Source organism: Dipodomys merriami, unplaced genomic scaffold (assembly GCF_024711535.1).
Source record: "Dipodomys merriami isolate MVZ:Mamm:240054 unplaced genomic scaffold, mDipMer1.0.p SCAF_26, whole genome shotgun sequence".
Lineage (NCBI taxonomy): Eukaryota > Metazoa > Chordata > Mammalia > Rodentia > Heteromyidae > Dipodomys > Dipodomys merriami.
This window is the reverse complement of record NW_027204048.1, coordinates 7,311,200-7,329,300: the sequence shown is the minus strand read 5'-3', so window position 1 is coordinate 7,329,300 and position 18,101 is coordinate 7,311,200. Positions and strand designations below refer to the sequence as shown.

At 43.2% G+C, this 18,101-nt stretch overlaps 1 long non-coding RNA gene across 1 annotated transcript; it reads right to left on the bottom strand.

Annotated features, from left to right (window-relative positions):
• Positions 1-4,520: 4,520 nt before the first annotated feature.
• LOC138836946 (uncharacterized) lies at positions 4,521-6,686 on the bottom strand. Its single transcript, XR_011375125.1, has 3 exons — positions 6,537-6,686; positions 4,906-4,986; positions 4,521-4,667 (listed from the first exon to the last, which is right to left on the bottom strand). It is a non-coding gene; the product is annotated as an uncharacterized lncRNA (long non-coding RNA).
• Between the last annotated feature and the right edge of the window lie 11,415 nt (positions 6,687-18,101).

The following is an 18,101-nucleotide window of genomic DNA, read 5'->3' as shown; positions in this document are numbered from 1 at the left end:
GCCTTCTGAGTAACTAGAATTATAGGCATGAGCCACCAGCTCCCGGTTTCAGCCAAAGATTCTTAATATGAGCCTCCTGTAGCTGTTGAATGGCAGCATCAAAGTGGAAAACCTCGGGGGGGGGGGGGGAGTCCTTGCAGGTTTCTCTGGTCTCTAAGGGTGGATCCAGTTTCCATGCTAGACTTGGAGTTTTCAAGGGGGGTGGCCAACACATGATCTGTCATGACCCTGGAATGGATAATAAGCATAGGGACCTTGCTCCCATTTTGTGATGAGATGTGATTTTATGTTTTTTTCATAAGCAGTTCTTGTTTGAATGAATCAGAATACATTTAAGTGTATTCTGAACCCTGACTTCATGGCCCATTTCTAATTCTCTCTCAGTTTTGATACGTGGAAAATTCACAAAGAGCTGTGTCCTTATCCAGATTTTTAACTATCCTGCTCTTACAATGTTCCAGGTCCTTTATGGAGTTCTCCCATCCATGAAACTTCTGAGCACTCTGAGGTTACCTTTTGTATATTGTGGCAACTATCATCTACAAAGATGGAGTTCTGTAAACACCTATGCTTGAACTCTGCCTGGTCTGTTAATGGGAATTTCCCATGAAGAGACAGCTGGATCTTGAATTCTGTTCTATAGAGGTACTTCAGGAGCCTCTCTTGGAGATGATGTTCGAACTTGTTCTTCAACCCAAAGCTGATGAAATCACCTGGAAGACTGATAAAGCCTCTCTTTTGCCAGGGACCCTGCTCTTTAGTGAAAGCTTTGTGAAACTGTTGGACTACAGAGGGTAAAATACCGTAACTTTCCAAGTGCTTCATTACAAGGACATTTCCTACCTGTTCAACAGCAGGTAGACTAGGACATTTGATCTTTTTCTGGGCTGTAAGGCCAGAAAATGTACAGGTCCTCATTGGAGGTGAATGGCATGCTAGGAATGGTGCACAAGATGTAACATGGGCAAGGGCCTCAGACTCAGTCATTGGTGGAGGCTGGGGCCAGGGCAAAGCTGGCGTGAAGTGTTGAGACTAGACCAAATGAGGCAGCAAGGCTGGGGTGAAAAGAATTGTGGAGGAACTTTACTCTGAACCTGCATGTATTTAGAGAATCTGTTGAACAAAATAGAGGGTAAGTCTAATGGATGACCAGACATTTTGACAGGAGCCACCAGGGACTCACTGTTCAGAAAGGGAAGGCCCCCCCAACACTGTGGGGAAAAATACCTCCTGAGAATCAGGAAGCATCTGTGTTTTCCTTTGTGTTCCAGAAGGGCTGAGGGAAGGCAATGCCTTTTTCACTGCCCAATGATTGCATCCTGTTCCCCAGAGGATTCAGAAGGTTTAATCTCTCCTGACAAGCTTTCAGCTTTGTTCTTTCAAATCACTATCTCTGGCAGTTCCAGGATATCAGGGTTAAGGGCTGGGATAGGAGAAGGCACCCTAGAGTTGTTGGTTGGAGATCTCTGTGTGGTGGTTTCTGGCGGGACTTCCCTGAAGTTCCATGGAGGAAGACCCAGTTTGAGTCAGGTTGAGTGCAGTGCAGGCCACAGGTTGAGGAGAATGAGAAGGGGGAGAAGAATGTGTGGTGAGCACAATAATGTTCTCTAGAGCAATTAAAGGTTCTAGAGTTTGAGACACATCCTGGGATGAGCATGACCCAACAGAAACTGAGGAACACATCTGCACTTGAGACAAGGTAGAGGCCAGAGGCTGAGAGAAATCAGGTGGAGGGGTTGGGGAAGTCTTCAGGGACAAAATGCTAGAGAACATGTGCTCCTCAGAGTTCCTCATTGATGGAGGGCTGTAGGAGATTCTGAGTTGAAAACTTCACTTAGGGCATCGCCTTTAAACAAGTGCTGAAAGCTGCTGGTGTCACTGAGCTCCCCTAGGTGGCTGTAGGAGACAGGAGACAAACTTCATTCAAAGCTGGACAAGGGTGATTACCTGCTATCAATGACACCCACTGAACCACACCCAGGTATTTACACAGCCCTTGCTTCTCTACATCCTGTGGCTTCAGCCACATCCCAGCCAACCTGAAGTCTTCCTCAACCCCAAGATAACTCCATTACCTGGAATACAAATGCAAGCACAAGGACATGTTGAAAATCCTTACCTAGTAGTCAAAGGGAAACTAGATCATGAATCTCCTGCTCCTATGTCTTTCCACAAGTGAGAAACGAGACTGTTGTTATGGCAGATGAGGGAGGCCTCTGGATCTTACAGGAGGCTGAATGAGACATCTTTTGTTAGAAAACATGAAAGATTAAACTGGATCGCAAATCTTAGTTCATGGTTACAAGACTGGTGCCAGAGCTGGAAAGGCAAAAGGGAATGTAGTGCTTCTTTATTTACAAGGTACCTCCTGCTCTGCGAACCTCTATAACTTGCAGTACCTCCCTTGTGGATGAGAGAGAAAGGACATGTTATCTCTCCTATTCAGGCTTCTTGGAGAAGTGATTTGGTCTACAATTGGGTCTGGAGGGCAGTCTCTTAAACCCTTCCTGCTTTGTGCTGAAATCACAGCCTCATTTTAAGCACATTTAAGCTCATTTAAGAACCTGAGAAGTGTCTCCAGTCCTGATTTCTTTCCCAGCAGACTCCTTCTAAGGGCTATACAAACTGAAATCCTTGGTGCCCTGGCTCTGGTCCTCAGACACAGAGATCAAATCCCCTTGGGAGAAAGTACAGAGCCTACCTTTCAGAGCACTTTGTTTCTTCCTGCTCTTGATCTGGTCTCTCCAAATGATGCAGAAAGATGAGAAAAGCAGGTCTTGGACCTATTTACTCTTCTCTTTCCCCTAGACAAGTTCAGCTATCTGGTGCACCTGGATAAAATGGTATTTTCATCTGTGTCCTTGCATTTTGTTTCCTCATAATTAGTGTGGCTGAAAATGATTTGTCTGTTTTTATTAAAAATATATTGGGTTTCTATATGAAACAACACAGATCACCTCAGTACTTTTTCTGTTCTCAGGATCATAGACCCTGATTTCCAGGTGCCTCTCAACTCCCAGGTTGTCTTTTGTTTCATGAGTCCAAAGGTGACCTTAGCCTCTGATGGGAAGTTGACATGGGCTTTGAGCAGCCCTTTAATCAACATAACCCTGGGGAGGGCTGGGAAGATGGCTCAGTGGTAGTGCATGCATGAGGCCCTGGGTTCGATTCCAGCACCACATAAGCAGAAAAAAAGCCAGAAGTGGAGCTGTGGCTCAAGTGGTAGAGTGCTAGCCTTAATGTGAAGAGCTGAGGGACAGCGCCCAGGCCCAGAGTTCAGGCCCATGACCAGACCCAAGAAACATAACCCTGGGGAAAGTGTGGTATTCAGGGTCCTGGTGTGACATGGGGTTCAAGTCATGGAGAGTTCAAGTCCTCAGCTCTCAAGACCCCAGTCATTAGTTGCTGAGTTTCAGAGTTTGATTTAATCCTAGCACTTGCTGCACACTGCACAGATGTTTTGAGAGTTCAGTATATTACTTTGTGCCACTCTCACCCTGCCCTCTTCTGACAGTGCCTAGGAGAATGTCACTCTCCATGGTCTTGCTACTTGATTTGGAGAAGTGGAAACATCATGGAGAAAATATCCAATTTTTCGTAACTTTAATTAGCTGTAAAAGGAGGTATATTTAACAAACAGTTTATGAATACAATATTTTCTTGATCAATGATAACTCTTTCAACATCTGTACCCATCCCTGTCCCACTCACTCCTTCCCTCATTCTTCTTAATTCTTTCTTAATATGTTTTCATTGTAAAAATACTGTATAGAGGGTTACAGTTACATGAGCAAGGTAATGAGTATATTGTCTATCAAGCATTTTTGCCTCTTTCTTTATTTTTTCCCTACCATCCCTTCCCTCCCCCCTCCACAACTACACTCCCCTCCACTCCCGCCTAAATTGTAAAGTTCGTTTTCAACATAGTGTCTTGTTACAGTGGGCCAACCTATATCCCTATTTAAGCATTTTGTTTTTTCCCTTCCCCTCCCGAAATTAGAGAAGTGTGCATACAAGATGCAGGGCACCAACATCAAATAGGACATACATTGGAATCTTTCTGTGTTTCCCCTCTTCTCTTCTTCATTGACTACCCCTTCCCCACTGACCCCACTCTACCTCTTTCAAGACCTACTTCCTGGTGTTTTATTTTGGTGAAGTTTGATTATGGGTTTTAAAGAATTTACACTTTGAGATCTCCCTGGAATATACTGTATTCCCTTAATACATTTATATACACTTACATACCACCCAACATATTTACTTATGAAGCTAAATCTACCTTCCACATATAAAGGAAACCAGGGATCCTTTATCTCTCTGGGCCTAACTTCATTCACTTAATCTAATTTTTTCCAGTTTTCTCATTATTTGGAAATTATGCAATATCATTCATTCTAATGAATGAGTGAAATTCCATTGTGCATATATATATGCACTATATATATATATATATATATATATATATATATATATATCCCCATTTTGGGGGGGTCTGTCCCTATGGTTCTTACCTTCCTCAATGTGTTCTTTCTCTCAGGTGTTGGTGAGGATGGATTTCTCTGGAAGCAGAGAAATAGTAGCACGGGGAAGAGCCTCACTTCACACACAATGGCAAGGAACATATATGCATTCTCAAGGGAGAGGCCAGCAAAGCACCTCCATAGCTAAAGACAAAAAATCATCATGCACAGATTAATAGACACACTGATAGATGCTCTCCTTTCTTTTCCTCCTTCCTTCTCTCCATGTTAGTTAACAGGAAAATAACTGAACTTGTAAGAAACATCAGTCTTGACCAAGGTGTGCTAGTAAATCTATAATAACAAGCTCTCAAGGAGAATACCGTTTATTTTTTGTATGCTTTCACACCTTCACCCAAAATTGAATCTGGTCCTTACTGACCTCAAGGTTAGAAAGTGATGCTCAGTTTCACAAATTGTATGACTTTTCCTCCAAACAGAAGAGAGGTGAACATCTGTAGAGCTGAAAGCATAGGCAGTTATCACTAAATAAGGAACCAGTGGTAAAGTTTGAGAATTTACCTTACATTATTTATACTATTATATTATTCTATTTTAAATAATGACTGGAGTGAAAAATTAATGAAAGGTAATGATTGGCTCATCCTAACTAATGAAAATTGGAATCAATACCTGACTTATAAGTAAAAAATATTAAAATTATTTACTTTAAAATCAGAAAGAAGGCTTCAATAGGAATCATTGCTTCTTTTAAACAGTACCCAAAAAAAACCTATCAGTACACAGGGAGCATTAAAAAATTCAGAGCACAGAATTGAGGGAAAATATGCAACCACCAACATTTCTAGATGATGTCATTATAAAGCTAGAAAATCCAGAATATTTGGTCAACTATTGGCACTATTTTCTACCTAGATGTAAACTTTCAACTAATACAGAATAATATGTACACACGAAAATATTCATGATGAGCCGGGTGCCAGTGGTTCATGCCTGTAATCCTAGCTACTCAGGAGGCTGAGATCTGAAGATCACGGTTCAAAGCCAGCCAGGGCAGGAAAGTCCGAGAGACTCTTATCTCCAATAAACCACTAGAAAACCAGAAGTGGTGCTGTGGCTCAAGCAATAGAGCAGTCTCCTTGAGCTGAAGATCTGAGGGACAGTGCCCAGCCCAGAGTCCAAGCCCCATGACCCACCAAAAAAAAAAAATATATATATATATATATATATATATATATTCATGATGTGCAAAAACAGAATGCTAGATGATAAACAATACTGAAATGTATTACATTTTAATTAAAAATTAAATATATTACATCTGTAAATAAGAATGGTAAAATCAAACTCACCAAAAGCTGTTGAATGATAGGACATAGATAGGACATGATCAGTCAGGTTATAGTATGTTCTGAAACATGAATGTGAGACTCCCTTTGAACAATTTAACAATGTGAGACTCCCTTTGAACAATTAGCATGTGCTTTAGAAATAAATGACAGGATTATAAAATGGGTCCTTCAGTGCAGGGGATGGGTACTCACAGAAATGGGGAAGTTGAACAGACAGGATGAAAGATGGTGAATATGCTTGAAATACTTCATGTATATGTTTGAAAATGGAATAATGAGCTAGTACAAACTTTTGAGAAGGGACACAGGGGAAACAGGAAGGTGACTGGGTGAATTTGTTCAAGGTACATTGTATGTATATATGGACATATAAAAATGAAAATACCTTGTAATGATCAACAACTAATTGATGCTAATAAACATGCAAATAAATTTGAGTATATTTTAAAATATTATCCATACAGAAAACAGATGTGAGAATGTAAAATGACAACAAAACATAAAAAGTATCTAAGAAAGCAATTTGTTGGTGCATGCGCGTTATGCTAGCTATTCAGGAGGCTGAGATCTGAGGATCACAGTTCGAAGCCAGACTAAGCAGAAAAGCCTCTCTGAGATTCCAATTAAATCAGTCCCCCTCCAAGTCCTGGATTGCAGCGTCATCGGCCTGGGCCTCTGCTTGTCTCGCAGAAGTTCTCACCTGGCACCTCCCAGGATTCGAAGGCAAACTCGCGTGAGCCCTCAGGAGCCTCAGGCCAGGCACATCCCAAGAAGGGCCCAAGGCCACCTGGCCTTCACGTCTGAACCAATGGTGACAGCCATCATTGGATGTATCACACAGTTCTCCTCAAGGACCACAAGCTGCACTTCCCAGCCCTCCTCCAGGCCTCTTCCTGTCCCAACCGCCAGAATAAACGGTCCCCGGAAGTCTTAAACTGACATGCAAACTGAGCGTCCTCAGGTACAAAATGTTAACCAATCACAGTGTAGCATAGGGACATCACTCCCTTGCTTATAGAAAACATACCCAATAGGGATGGCCCACTAATTTATGTAAATTATTCAGTGGAAATCTGGGTAGAAGCTTTCTCTATATGAGCCAGCTTCTCTATTGCTTTTTTTTTTTTAAGCCAAACTCAACAATTAGGTTCTTTTTATTTTCTTTTATGGTACTGATGACTGAACTGAAGACTGGTCGGCAAGCTTCCTAGGCAAGCACTCTATGACTTGAGCTATATTGCCAGCTTTCTCTATTTTTATTGGATTTTGTCCAAACTGGTCTCAGATAAAAATCCTCCTACATCTACCTCTGTGTGGCTGTTTTCTATTTTGGTGTGTGTGAAAATACCGTACAGAAGGGTTACAATTACATGGGCAAGATAATGAGTACATTTCTTATCAAGCATTGTAGCCTCCTCCTTTGTTTCCCCTTCCCATCTCTTCCCATCCTCCCCCCGACCCCCCACGCAATCCTCCTCCCCCTTTCCTCCCCCTACCACAGTTGTAAAGTCCATTTTCGACATAACGAATTGTACATCTCATTGATGCAATGGGTCCACCTATATCCCTATTTAAACAATTTGTTTTTTCCCTTCCCCTCCACAAATTATAGCAACATCAAATACAGTGAAAGCAGGGGTTATACCGTTGCTGAGGGACATATAAAGCAACAAAGAAATAATCTTATAAATGTGTTAGAAACAATCGCATGAAAGAAAAAAAACATTTGAATACATATCTTAGGGTTCATTTCCCTAACATCAACTTTTCTGAGCTTTTCTGCTTGACTCAGACATATACTAGTTATTGCAAATAAGGGAAACCATGGGGCCTATGTTTCTTTGGGCCTGGCTTACTTCACTTAATATTATTGTTTCCAAGTCTTTCTATTTCCTAACAATTGGGGCAATGTCATTCTTTCTGATGGAGGCATAGAATTCCATTGAGTATATATACCACATTTTCTTGATCCATTCATGTACTGAGGTGTATCTGGGTTGGTTCCATATTTTAGCTATGGTAAATAATGCTGCAATAAACATAGTCGTGCTGATAGCTTTAGTGTGGTCTTCTTGGAGATCATTTGGGTAAATGCCCAAAAGTGGGATTTTTGGGTCATAGGGGAGCTCTATGCGGAGTCTTTTGAGGAACCTCCATATTGCTTTCCAAAGTGGTTGAACAAGTTTATAAATCCACCAACAATGCAAGAGCATTCACTTCTTTCCACATCCCCTCCAGCATCTGTTGTTATTAGAGTTCTTGATTCTAGCCATTCTAACTGGGGTGAGGTGGTATCTCAATGTTGTTTGGATTTGCATTTCTTTTATGGCTAGAGAGGTTAAGTATTTCTTCATGTGTCTATTGGCCATCCTTCTTTCCTCTTCAGAGAAGTTTGTCTTAAGTCTTTAGCCCACTTATTTATTGGGCAGTTGTTTCTTTGAAGATTTGTTGTTGGGATTTTAATTTTTTGAGTTCCAGGTATATTTTAGATATGAGACCCTTGTCCGTTGTATGGCTAGTGAAGATCTTCTCCCACTCCGTGGGCTTTCTATTGATCTTGCTAGCTATGTCCTTTGCCAGGCAGAAGCTCTGCAATTTCATGCAATCCCATTTGTCCAACCTGTCTTTGATTTGTTGTGTTTCTGGGTCTATATTAAGAAAATTTTGGCCTGTGCCAAGGAAACCCAGGGTTTCTCCTATTCCATCCTGTAATGTTTTCAGAGTGTCTGCTTTGACTCCAAAGTCTTTGATCCATTTGGAGTTGATTCTGGTGCAGGGTGATATATAAGGATCTAGCTTTAGTTTTCTACAAGTAGTTAACCAATTTTGCCAGCACCATTTACTAAAGAGGCTGTCTTTCTTCCATTCTATTTTTTTATCTCCCTTATCAAAGATTAGATGGCGATAGGTCTGTAGGTTCATTTCTGGGTTTTCAGTTCTATTCCACTGGTCCTGAGGTCTGTTCTTGTGCCAGTACCAAGCTGTTTTGATTACAATGGCTTTGTAGTAGAGTTTGAAATTTGGTATTGATAATCCTCCAGCACTGTTCTTTCTGTTGAGGATCATTTTTGCTATTCGGGGTCTTTTATTGTTCCATATGAATTTTTAGGGCTCCCTTATTTCTTGAGGAATCTGGCAGACTCCACAACAAAGGGAATTGGAAGCTTGCCTTTGGTGGCACCCATAAAATTACAACCACTTAACTGAGAAGAGGGCAAAATTCTCCCAGAAGTCCTCTTTTTACAAGAAAGTAAAGACCCTTCGGGACTTTAAACAGGCCATAACCACCTCCCCTTACACTATGGGCATTCTCGGGGGACTAGCAGAGGCTGAGCATCTAATTCCCCATGACTGGGAAAACCTGGCCAAAACCTGCCTAGACCCCAGTCAATATCTACAATGTGAAATGTAGTGGAATGAGGAAGCTTGTAACCAGGCTCTGAAAAATCGACATGCCCAGCCTCCCATAGAAATTGAGGGAGACCAGCTTACCAGATGGGGGTGTGACTGGGAGTGAATGAACTGCTAGATTATGATGATAACCAATTTACCAAGTGCATGCTTCTTGTTTGAGAGCTTAGGAAAAAATAGCACAGCCAGGCCAGACAGCTACTCTTTACGTGAAAATTAAGCATGGAGGCACTGAGCCTTATGTGAATTTTATAGCCCAGCTGGAGGACAATCTTCGTAAGACTGTGCCACAAGCCAAGCTAAGAAACTTACTTCTCCAAATGCTCACTTTTGATAATGCCAATTCAGAATGCCAGAAGGTCCTACACTCTGTTAAGGCCACCAAATGGCATCATTATGGATTATATTAAGGCCTGTAATGACGTCAGCACCTCTGCTTATAATGCTAACCTACTGGCATTAGCCATAACAAGGCTTAAAGTAAGAGATACAAGATGCTTTGGATGTGGAAAGTTAGGGCATATAAAAAGGGAATGTCGTAAAACAAAGACTTCTCGGATAATGATCCCAATCCACCTGGGACATACTCCAGATGTGGTAAAGGAAGGCATTGGGCAAATCAATGCCACTCTAAACATAATAAATGTGGCAAGCCTCTTTCCCCCTCAAGAAACGAGCAAGCAGGCTGCCCTGGAAACAATACCAGAAGCCCAGCAGATGCCAGTCATGGAGTTTCCCCTCTACAAATTTCTAGAACTTGGCTGCCACCACCGCAGGCAGCACAGCAGTAGAACTTAAAACTGCAGCTCCTATGCTTTTAACTCCTGATAGAGGTATTGTTAAAATATCCCCACAGGTTTATGGGCCTATGCCTAAATCTACAGTAGGATTCATTATAGGAAGAAGGGCCTAAAAGTTCATGTAAGTGTGGTTCTCAAGGGTTACAATGGACATATTCAGATTATGGCCTCAGCATTGTCTCAGCTGCATATCAAAGCAGGAGACAGAATTGCCCAGATTCTGCTGCCCCCATAAGGATCCCCACACACACACCATGAAACAGCAGCTTGAGAAGGATTTGGCAGCACCAACAAACAAAGTTGGTACAATGCTGTCATTGGGCCTGGTTACCCTGAGTGCAATCTCATCATAACTCATAAAAGGCTTGGAGGACCTAGATGTAACTGTAATTGCTCAAAAACACTGGCCTGCTAATTGGAAAAAGGAGAAAAAGGACATTCAGATGTCAGGAGTAGGGAGTGTACGAGAGGTGTGGCAGAGTACCTCCATACTGACCTATACAGGGCCTTTAATCGTTCATGTAGACATCAACCTCTGGGGAAGGGATCTCATGGCACAATGGGATATTCAAACTTCTTTCTCTCTCCCGCTGGATTTTTCCTGCCGACCATTGATCGGCATCCACAGCCCTTGCTTTGTAAATGGCTCACCACCGCCCCCATTTGTGTCACTCAATGGCCATTAGCCAAAGAAAATCTGGACGCTTTACACTGTCGGTCTCAAGAGCAGCTCAAAGCTGGACATATAGAGCCCTCAGTCAGTCCTTGGAATACTCCAGTATTTATAATAAAGAAAAAATATCAGGAAAATGGAGGATGCACCAAGATAAATGCTGTTATTCAGCCCATGGGCATTTTACAGCTGCCTTCTCCTGCAATGATTCCTAGAGATTGGAAACTTGAAATCATAGATTTAAAAGACTGGGTTTTTTTTTCTCCATTCCTTTAACAGAACAGGATAAGGAAAACAAATGTGCCTTTACTGTCCCAAGCATAAATATGAAAGAACCTGCAAAGCTTTACCAATGAAAAGCCCTACCCCAAGAAATACTTCATAGCCCTACTATGTGTCAGTATTACATACAGGCTGTTCTACAACCTGTGCAGTAATCTTTTCCAGATGCGTATATTATCCATTGTATGGATGACATATTGTTAGCTTTACCTGATGAGATCATGTTAGACAAACTTTTCACAATGGTGAGGAGAGGCTATCAGTGTCAGCACTGTTAATAGCACACGAAAAAGTCCAAAAAGCCTCCCCCTACTCTTATCTGGGAACCAGAATAACTGGTAATGTAATTACTCCACAGAAGATTCAAATCTGAACAGAGGGGCTGGGAAAGTGGCTCAGTGGTAGAGTGCTTGCCCTGCATGCATGAGGCTCTGGGTTCGATTCCTCAGCTCCACATAAGCAGAAAAAGCCAGAAGTGGCACAGTGGCTCAAGTGGTAGAGCGCTAGCCTTGAGCTGAAGAGCTGAGGGACAGCGCCCAGGCCCAGAGTTCAGGCCCCACGACTGACGTAAAAAAAAAAAAAGGGTTCTCAAATCAGAACAGATGCTTTGAGGAGCCTTAATGATTTTCAAAAGTTGCTGGGAGATATTACCTGGTTACATCCTTCCCTGGGAATTCCAACTTACAAACTGCAGCACTTTTTTAATATTTTGCAGGGAGATAGTGACTTAAATAGCCCTGGAGCATTGATCCCACAAGCTCAAGGGAAACGACAATGGCTAGAACATTCAAAATATCCAGTTAAAAAGAGTAGATCCAGAATCTCTAGTACAATTGTTGATTGTTCCTACCCCACATTCCCTCTACTATTAAAACAGACAAGGCCTCTGCCTATACTAGTGCTAAATTGCAAACTTTCCTAAATAAATGGCCAATTAAACATATTACAGGAATCCCTTATAATCCACAAGGTCAAGCCAGTGTGGAATGCAGTAATTTTACACTAAAGTCCCAGTAAAATAAACAAAAAGGGGGATAGGTATGTCACTGGACCCCCAAAGAACAGATAACAATGGCATTGTATACCCTTAATTTTAAAAATTTAAATTTTCTATCCAACACTTAAGCAGCAGATAAACATTGGAAAGACCTGGAAAAACTCCATTTTCACATCAACCTATATGGTAGAAGGATGACACTGATAATAACTGGAAACCCAAACCATCAAAGTATGGGGCTGTGGTTTTGCTTGTGTGTCCACAGGTTCAGTGGGCATCTGGCTACCAGCCCGGAAATTAAAACCCAGAAATGAAGAGAAAATCATCCAACATTGAGGTATCTGGAGGAGTCCCTCAAGAAGATGAGATAGCTAAAGGCCAGGGGAGAACAGCAGGAGCCAGGTCTGCAACCATTCTCACCTGGGTACAGCTGAAGAAGATGAACCAAGAAGCTGAGAGGTGCTTAAGGACAATGGACAGGAAATTAAAGCAATGTCTTTGTGATGATGAGATTGCTTATTCATACGGCCGGCACCTCTTGCTCCGTACAAGCCTCTGTTTGGGGGTTTCCTATGCTGGGTAAACTGTTGTACTTACATTGTACTCTGTACTTAGGTGTATGCAAGTTGTAGGCTGTTTACTCTTTAGCTCTTCTTCCCAGAATAAGAAGGTCATCTACCATTTGTATACAAAATAGTGTCACCTGCTTCCTTGCACAAGACCAATAAAAACCTTGGTTAATGGAACCTTTGGGTCTGTTGCTGGCGGAAGGCTACATGTCCTCTAGTAACCCAAAGCTCAGTTGCACAGTTGGGTCTCTGTTATTGTGTTGCTCCTCCTCACGGCAGATTAAGGAGCATGGTGTGCACACCTAGAACACCTTCTGGTGAGAAGCATCCCTCACTGAGCCCCCTGTCCTGAGGAGAAGAGGATGGTGGGTGCCTAGCCCGCCCTCTGGCTGGCAGCAGTGCTCACTGCACCCGAGGAGGATGGTGCATGCACCTAAAGCGCCCTCTGGTGGGAATCAGCATTCACTGCACCTCCAGTTTTGAGGAGAGGAAGATGGGTGAGCACACCTAGACTGCCCTCTGGCGGGAAACAGAGCTCACTGCACCCGGGTCCTGAGGGGGAAGGTGTGCATACCTAGATTGCCTTCTGGTGGAAATCAGCACTCACAACACCCCAGGTCCTGAGAAGGATGGAGTGCACACCTAGAGCGCCATCTGGGGGCAATCAGTGGTCACTGCACCCTGGTCCTGAGGAGAGGGATATTGTGTGCATGCACCTAGCGCACCCTCTGGTGGGAAGCAGCACTCACTGTATCCAGGGTCCTGAGGAGATGAATACAGTGTGCACACCTAGAGCACCCACTGGAGTGGCGTTCACTGCACACAAAACTTGTCCTGAGGAGAGGAGGACGGTGCCCATGCCTAGAGTGCCCTCTGGTGGAAAGCAGTGCTCACTGCACTCTGTGTCCTGAGGACAGTGTGCATGCCTAGAGCACCCTCTGGTGGGAATCAGCACTTACTGCACCTGAAGAGAGGAGGGTGATGTGCATACCTAGAATGCCCTTTGGCAGCAAGTAGCACTCACTGTACCCCATGTCATGAGGAGGACAGTGCACATGCCTAGAGTGCCCTCTGGTGGAAAGCGGCACTCTCTGCACCCCATGCCTGTCCTAAGGAGAGGAGGACGGTGAGCTTGCCTCAGGTGAGAGCGCCCTCAGGTGGGAAGCAGCACTCACTGCACTCCAGGTCCTGAAGAGGAGGATGTGCATGCCTAGAGTGCCCTCAGGTGGGAAGAAGCACTCACTGCACTCCAGGTCCTGAGGAGGAGGATGTGCATGCCTAGAGCGCCCTCAGGTGGGAAGTAGCACTAACTGCACTCCAGGTCCTGAGGAGGATTGCATGCCTAGAGCGCCCTCAGGTGGGGAGCAGCACTCACTGCACTCCAGGTCCTGAGGAGGATTGCATGCCTAGAGCGCCCTCAGGTGGGGAGCAGCACTCACTGCACCCCTGGGTCCTGAGGAGGACAGTGTGCACACCTAGCGCACCCTCTGGTAGGAATCAGAGCTCACTGCACCCCATATCCTGAGGAGGAAAGCACACTGAGAGCACCCTGTGGTGGGAATCAGTGTTCAATACACCTTGAGTCCTGAGGAGAGGAGAGATGCACATGCCTAGAGTACTCTCTGGCGAGAAACAGCGCTCACTGCACCCACGTCCTGAGGAGGATGGTGTGTAAGCCTAGTGCCACGTCTGGTGGGAATCAGTAGTCACTGCCCCCCTGGACTTTAGGAGAGAAGGACGGGTGAGCACACCTAGAGCACCATCTGGCGGAAAACAACACTCACTGGACCCCAGGTCCTGAGGAGAGGAGCATGGTGCGCATGTGCCTAGCCATACCCTCTAGCGAGAAGCAGCACTTACCGCACCCCGGGTCCTGAGAAGGACAGCACACATGCCTAGAGTGCCCTCCAGCAGGAAGCAGTGTTCACTGCACCCTGTGTCTTGAGGGGGCAAGTGTGCATGCACCTGATTAATGCAACTATAATCCCTCTGTATATCAACTCTACAATAACAATAAAATTTTTAAAGAGCTGAAAATTTTCATTTATACAATACGCATCACATAAAGACTTTTACCATCTTCAAGATTCTGACATTGAAGCAGATTTTAACAGATGCAGAAGTGAAGTTTTGAGAGACTACACAGTTTAGTTTAGTTCATTAAGAGAAAGGAGAAACTAAGAATTGTATGCTGCTGTTCTGACTTTGCCTCTGACTCCTCCACACCCCAGTATCTTCACACAGGTAAGCAGGGTAAGACAGGGTTGTGACAACGAAAGAGAAGACACTGGCATCAGAAAATGATTTATTTATCTATTTATCTCAGAAGTTATTTATTTGAACCTCTTGACAGCTACCAGCAAATGCCTCAGCATGAGAAGTGACAACCTCAGCTCCTTGGGGGATCCCCTGACAGACTTCATCCTTGTGGGTGTTTCTGACCAACCATGGCAGGAGCTCCCTCTCTTTATGGTCCTCCTGATGTCCTACATTCTGCCAACGTTGGGAAACATTTCCATCATGCTGGTGTCCCGCCTGGATTCCCAACTCCAGAGCTTTATGTACATCTTCCTCAGCCACCTGTCCTTTCTAAACCACTGCTATACCACCACCACAGTCTCCCCAGATACTGTTCAACATGGGTAGCTCCAAGAAGACCATCAGCTATGCAGGCTGCACAGTGCTATATGCAATTTTCCACTGGTTGGGAGACATTGAATGCATTATCTTGTCCACCATGGCATTGGATCGCTATGTGGCCATCTGTGGGCCCCTCTAGTATGCCATTATCATGCACCACTCTCCTGCCAGCAGCTGGTGGCTGTGGCCTGGATCCATGGCTTTGGCACCTCTCTCATTCAAGTGGTTCTGACTGTACAATTGCCCTTCTGTGAGTGGCAGGTAATAACTTCTTTTGTGAGTTGCCAGCCATGATCAAATTGTCCTGATACAATACTAGTGGTGCTGGTGGCCTTCTTTGTGCTTGTCCCCCTAGCTCTCATCCTTCTCTCCTATGGCTTCATGGTCCGGCCTGTGCTCAGGATCCAGTCCTCCAAGGAGGGCACAAGGCCTTTGGGACTTGTTCTTCCCACCTAGTGGTGGTCTCTCTCTTCTACATATCTTCCATTTATATATGTACCTGAAGCCCCCCTCCAGATACTCTCTCTCTCTTCTATTCCATAGTCACCCCTACCCTAAATCCATTCATATATACCCTGAGGAATAAAGATGTGAAGGGAGATCTCAGAAGACTTCTGGCAAGGATCTGGAGGCTCTGCAGGTAGGGAAGATCTGAAGATGTGGCAATCACCATCTATGCAAGAACATTAGGCATGTGTATTATTTGCTCAGAGCATCTTAAACTTACACAATTAGTAGCTAAGCAGAAAGTATTTGAAAGATTTGAGAACCTCAAAAATCCTCTATCCCAAACATCTGACCCTCTCACATAACCATAGGGCCTGAGAATGTAATTCTAATAGACCATATATTTTAATAGTTTGTCACTGTTTATTGAATCATTTCATTTCTAATTTTCAGGCTCTTCTTTTTCTTTTTCCTATTTTTTTTCTTCTACCACCCCTGAATTTGTCTTTTTTTAAGTGGCTTTCTTCCTTTTCAATTACTCCTACATTTATGTATTATGAAACTGAAACATAGTCTTAAATATTTTCTCCATAGATTTAAACTCTCCCTAAGCTTAATATGTTTTGAAAACATTATAAAAGAATAAATGGATTTGTTTCCTCTTTTGTGATCAGAGATAACTTTTTTCTCCAGTAATTCAAGTTTCCTCCTACAGAAGCTTTTCTTTCCATTGACTTGGTACTATTTAGTGTAAATGTACCTACCTATGTTCTCCTCTAAACAAATATATCTGTTACAGAATTCAACATGGAAATTAGCTACAGTAAGGGAATAGCAACAGCCTCCAATAATTTTTCAAAGACAACCATAATAGGATTCAATCATAACAATTATGTAAATTTTATGAGTTGCATATTTCTAGAATATTCCATGTACTACATCAGCACTGCAGTAGAGAGCAGAGAAAAGAAATTGTGGAAAAAAATCATGGATGAGGGGAAACTTATATATGAGTAAATTCTAAGTATCAGTAAAGAGACAAAACATAAAAATGAAAATTGTAGAAATAAAAAGGGACAATAACTGAAATAGTAACAAGCAAACACTGCAGAAATTCAAAGACACATTTCAGCAAACTATAGAAACAATAAGTAAACAAACATGGACCAATAGAAATCACAAAGTTGAAGAACAGACACACATGTTTCAGAAAAATAATCTGTTGTGATGATCTGTGGGACACCATCAACCAGGACAATGTGGCAATGTAGCAATGCAGGAATACTGGGAGAGGAGAAGAAAAGGGTCAAGAAAAACTAAAGTAAATAATGGGACAAAAGTTTGAGTGAATGTAGGACAATAAAAGAAGCATCCAAGAAACAACCTATAAACAGAAAATCACACTAAAAAATTAACAAAAGATTGAAAGAGCAAGAGCAAAGGACCACCTGCAAGCAATTTTGAGTTAGGCTATAAGCAGATTTCAAATCACAAATTCTCTTTGCTATCATGTAATCCTAGCACCTCTTGAGGATCACAGTTAAAAGCCAACTCAGCCACAAAATTCCTGAGAATTTTATCATCAATTGACCTCCAAGCCAGAAGTATATATGTGACTCAATTGCTAGAGCACTAGCCTTGAGCATAAAAGCTCAGGGATGGGGCTGGGAAGGTGGCTCAGTGGTAGAGCGCTTGCCTTGCATGCTTGAGGCCCTGGGTTCGATTCCCCAGCACCACATAAGCAAAAAGAAAAAAGCCACAAGTGGTGCTGTGGCTCAGGTGGTAGAGTGCTAGTCTTGAGCTGAAGAGCTGAGGGACAGTGCCCAGGCCCAGAGTTCAGGCCTAGTACCGGACCCAAAAAAAAAAAAAACTCAGGGATAACATCCAGGCCCTGAGTTCAAGCCCCAATATGGGCATTAAAAAAAGTGTTGGCACAAATGTGGGAAACTGGGAAGCCTTATGTACTTAAGATGGGCACATGATCCCATACAGTGCAGTGAATGATGTTAGATAGAGCTACATAAAGGCAGATGACCAGACAGACAGACAGGTAGACTGATAGGTATTCTACTTCTGTGTATGCCCTGAAAAGAATTGAAGGCATTCTGGACACTGGTGGCACAAGTCTGTAACCTTAGCTACTCCAGGGGCTGAGATCTGAGGATTGTGGTTCAAAGCCAGCCCAGAGAGGAAAGCCATGAGTCTCTTAGCCCAATTAACCACCAGAAAACCAGAAGTGATGCTGTGGCTAAAAGTGGTAGAACACTAGCCTTGAGCATAAAAGCTCAGGGTCAGTGCCCAGGCCCTGAGTTCAAGGCCCATGAACATAATGCGTAAGATTCATAATTTTTTTCATGGCATCCTTTATGTCTAAAATGTTTGTTGTCAAGTGTCCTCTGCATCCTGCCTCATGGCAGCAACTGAGGCCTCAGATGGCTGTGTGACT